This window comes from Artibeus jamaicensis, unplaced genomic scaffold (assembly GCF_021234435.1).
Source record: "Artibeus jamaicensis isolate MK-2021 breed Jamaican fruit bat unplaced genomic scaffold, CSHL_Jam_final contig_923, whole genome shotgun sequence".
Lineage (NCBI taxonomy): Eukaryota > Metazoa > Chordata > Mammalia > Chiroptera > Phyllostomidae > Artibeus > Artibeus jamaicensis.
In genome coordinates this window covers 5969829-5974541 of record NW_026522014.1, presented here as the reverse complement: position 1 = coordinate 5974541, position 4713 = coordinate 5969829, and the positions used below count along the sequence as shown (strand labels likewise).

The 4713-nt window shown below is 41.8% G+C and overlaps 1 pseudogene; it reads right to left on the bottom strand.

The window, feature by feature from the left end:
- Positions 1-668: 668 nt before the first annotated feature.
- Positions 669-1260, bottom strand: LOC119042883 (rRNA-processing protein FCF1 homolog; annotated as a pseudogene).
- Positions 1261-4713: the final 3453 nt, after the last annotated feature.

The following is a 4713-nucleotide window of genomic DNA, read 5'->3' as shown; positions in this document are numbered from 1 at the left end:
AAACTAATATAACATTATACATCAATAAAAACATAACACCCACCCCCCAAATTAAGAGAGCACCAACAAATTGGTATTCCTGACTTTAGTCCTACCCCACTAATCAATGTGAAAAAGAGACTTATGGTATAATCCCAGCAGAGGAATGGGTGGGGTGGGGGAAAATAGTGGCAGACAAGTGGAGACAACTCCACTTGAACAACAATAAAAAATAAATAAATAAGAGTATTTCTATATGTGAAAAAGAGAGACTTATGTGAATACATATGCAGACTAGATTCTTTTAATTTTTAAAAAGATTTTATTTATTTATCTTTAGAGCGGAAGGGAAGGAGAGAAGGACAGAAGGAGAGAAATATCAGTCTATGGTTGCCTCTCGTGGGTCTCCTGCTGGGAACTGGCCTGCAACCCAGGCATGTGCCCTGACTGGGAATCGAACCACGGTCCTTTGGTTGGCAGGCCCACGCTCAATCCACTGAGCTACACAAGCCAGGCCCAGATTCCTTTAATTTTTAAAACAACATAAAAAAGTGAGTGTATTTAAGCATCCTCAGCTCATAACAGAGCAAATGGGTAAGTGGAGCAATGACTCATTCTGTAGCATGTTTAATAAACAGGCAACAGAGAAAGTTGATTGAAGGAAAGCAAAGGACTTTGTCTTTTAAGTATTAGAACTGAGGGGCTCCATAATCATGTGGTATCTGCTCAGTGTTGCACCTATGGTTAGAAATGTACATGATAGGAACTCCAGGGATCTTTCTGATGCTTCGTTTAAGGTCTTGGTCAACTCTGGTCATGACATAACACTTGTGCTGAGTTACTCTCTGTACTAAGCCATCTGCATAGTTCCTTTGTGTGTGCATGGTAATCGTTCAAGTCTCGGCTCCTCGTCAATCTTTAAAGCCACTCGATTCTTCTGCCCCAATTTCTCCGTTTCAGCCATTACACAGTCAGTTATACGAGGGATGCACTCGGCATAGAGACAGCCCATCACTAACTGCACTAAGTCCAGTTTAGCCTTAATAAGAAACTTGATAAAGTTGGTGTCAACCAGGATGTGGTAAGCTGGGCCCAGCTGTGTGTTATATTGGAAGAACAAGTGGGAAGGGTATCAGGGGACTCCTCTTTCCTTGAGTGCATTGGGATCATTTTTTCTTTCTTTTTAGGCTTTAATCTATCCTTTTCTTTAAGCCTCTGATCTTTGAGACTAAGCATTTGCTTCATGGTTGCATACTTCCTTGTTCTCTTTTGCTTGCCCATGTTCATGCTGCACTCTTGTTTCTTCCAGAATCACCCCCAGTTTGACACTTTTCTAGGCTATATTCTTGCCAGGCTGGGGAATGAAAAAGGTTCCAAGACCCAGTTCCAAACTAGAAAACGGTGTTTCCCCCACACCAACAAACAATTCTTGGGCACCAGCAAGGTGTTTAACTCAATTCTGACACTATCTACCTGGAGATAGCATCATATTCCACAGGTTAAGTGTTCAGTCCTATAAGACTGCCCCCTCTGTGCTCCTGCCTCACCCACCAAACTTCCAACTCCAGTAACCTGTGCCTCTGACCAACCAGCTGTAGCCTACATGTTCTAACAACCTCCTTCAACTCAGGATGCCCATTGCAAGTTCAGGTTCTTATCTGTACTTCTGACCAACCGGCTATAATTCAGAGCTTCCTACAAATAATTTAGGTTTGATTAATTTACTAGAATGGCTCACAGGAGAAACATAGTGCATATGCTTCTAAACATACTGATCACTAGTTTATTTTAAAAAGATGTTAAATATCCAAATGAAGAGTTACCCAAGGTGAAGTCCCAAACAAAGGAGCGCTGTCCCCAGGGATCTTGGGGCCCAGCATGGAGGCAGGTGGAAGTGTTCTGGTTCCTTCTCGTGGAAGAGAGCTTCCAAAAGAAAGGGCCAATTGAGCTGTCTTCCTGGGGTTTTATGGAGGCTTTATTAGAGAGTCACTATTCTGTAAAATGTGAAACATAGTGACTATGTAATAAGTGGCCATTGGCAATGGAACTCAATCTCCAGCCCCTTTCACCTCCTGAGAAGGGGTGGGGCTAAACATTTCAAACATCTAATCACAGGGTTGGTTCTCTTGACAACCCTTGGGTTGAGTAAAAAAAAAAAAATCACATTAACATAAAAGCCACCTTTATCACTCTCAATGCTTAGGAAATTCCAGGGGCTTTGAGAGCTATAAGCTAGGAACTATGGATAAAAACCAAGTATCTTCTAAATCACAATATTGCTATTAGTGAATTGGATGTAACAGCCTGGAGGTTCTCAGAGAGGCAAATTTACCCCTTGCAACACAGGGTATATTTTTCTGCCTTAATCATCACTCTAGGTTTACTTGATGGGAAAGAAGCCTTCCTGGAGGGAGAGAAAGTAAGACTCTGAATGAAGGGTGATATAGTGAGTCCTCTTCAATTTTATTCAAATACCATCTTTGTGTCTTACCTATGTCATTGCTATTTGTATGGGGCATTCTGAGGCCTAGAGTTTAAGAATGAAATACAGATAAAAACAGATGTGGAATGAATGGATAAAAAAACTTTGGTACCTTTACACAATGTAATACTATGCAACACAATGTAATACTATGCAACACAAAGAAAGGAGCTCCTACCTTTCATGACTGCATGGATGGAACCGGAGGACATTATGCTAAGTGAAATAAGCCAGGTGGTGAAAGACAAATACCACATGGTCTCACCTATAAGTGGAACCTAATCAACAAAAGAAACAAATGAGCAAAATAGAACCAGAGGAGGGAAACAAGGAATAGACTGACAGCAGCCAGAGGGGAAGGAGGAGGGGAATAAAGGTGGAAAGACCAAAGGGATTGATCAAGAAACATGTATCAGTGACCCGTGGGCATGGACAATAGGGTGGGGCTTGACTGGTGGAATGGGAGGTGGGCTAGACATAGGAGGGCAAAGGGGGAAAAATTGGGACAACTATAATAGCACAACAATACAATACTAAAAAAAAAAAACAACAGATGTGGAAGTCTAAAAAAATGAGTCTCTAAGGTGTCATTGTTATTGTTTGCCCCAAAGCAATACTGCCACCTATTGGTCAAAAAAGAGAACTTTATCTCAATGTTTTATTTTTAAGTCCTAATTATGGAGAGTCCCAGGCACTTAACCATGGATGAAAATAAAACGAATGTTAATTCAAAATTTCCAGCTTGCCTCATCCCCTACAATTTCTCCTCAGGGATATATATAGTAATAGAATTTTTTAAAAAATATGCCACAAAATCAAGCACATTGTTTACAGCACTAGGTGTTAAACGAGTGGGGTCACATGGCACCTGGTTCAGCAACCTAGGTACTTGAGGTCTGCCTAAGAAAGAATTCAGATCCAAGACTCAAACTAAAAGTGGAAGTTTATGTAGAAAGTCACAGAGGTAGAAGCAGTGAGCAGAAGAAGTGGTGTCAGGAGAAACATCTGTAATAATGTCAACAATAAAAAGAAGGAAGAAAAAAGGAAGGAAGGAAGGAAGGAAGGAAGGAAGGAAGGAAGGAAGGAAGGAAGGAAGGAAGGAAGGAAGGAAGGAAGGAAGGAAGGAAGGAAGGAAAGAAGGAAGGAAGGCCCTCATAAGCAAGTTGCAGAAGCAAAAGAAGGGCCCTGGAGCTTGGGCGAGGGAAGGGTAAAGGTAGCAGCAAAGCCTGGGGACGTGCTCCCGTGAGGGAAAATGCTCTGGGCTTTTAAGGGTGGACATTTTAGGGGAGATCCCAAGGGAAGATTCACTCGAATAGTCATCATCTTTTCAGGTGTGCCCTTTCAGGATCACACTTTCTACTCATTGGTTGCTGCCAGGGCAGGACAGCTGGTCCTGATGTCAGCCGTGACATCACTTACCTAATTTTGTTGCCTTCTGGGCCTGGAGCTGAAGCACAACTCAGATCAGAACCTCATTGTCCTGGAGGCTTATGCTTAAGGGCTATTCTCTGGCCCGCCTTGTTCATTCTCCCTCTAAGGGGGGTCTAACCCAAATGACTAGCAACATGCCAGGAGGGGAAGGGCCAGGGGAGGATCTGAATCCCATGACCAGCGATACAAAACATCAGGGGTCTAAACCACATGACTAGAGATATGCTAGGGGAGAAAATGTCACCATGGGGGCGAGGTGCTTCTTTTCCCATTGGGCACCTGGGGCTTTCTGCCCTGCTGACCTTCTGTAGCCGGCCCGTCATCCTTGCTCTCTGCTCACGTCCATTTAACTGCCTCCCACAGCATGCTGGGACATTACAAGTCCCCCCAGAAGGCTGAAATCACTGTGCTCTACATTTGCTTGGGAGAAACTTTTGTTGTTATATTGTTAACTATCATTTCACATAAGATTTTAAGATCAGGAAGTGAGTTTTTCTGTTCTGTATGGTAGTATATTCTCTCAGTTAATCTCACACTTAGAGATGTGTTCTTACTATGTTTTGCTTAATGATATATGGATTTTGCACACCTTTGGTCACCGACTTCCCTTTATTACATTTTACTATTTTTTTAATTGTTGGACAAAATAAAGCTTCACTTCAGCATGAAAACAAATGCTTTGTAAAATCACAAGGGAAAATTACATTTTTTGATAAAATACTAAAATATTGTGTTAATAATACTAGTTATATACCAGAGATGCCATTAAATGAAAATGAAACTATTAAAAGTGTTCGGTAGTCGTAGAAAATTTGGCGATT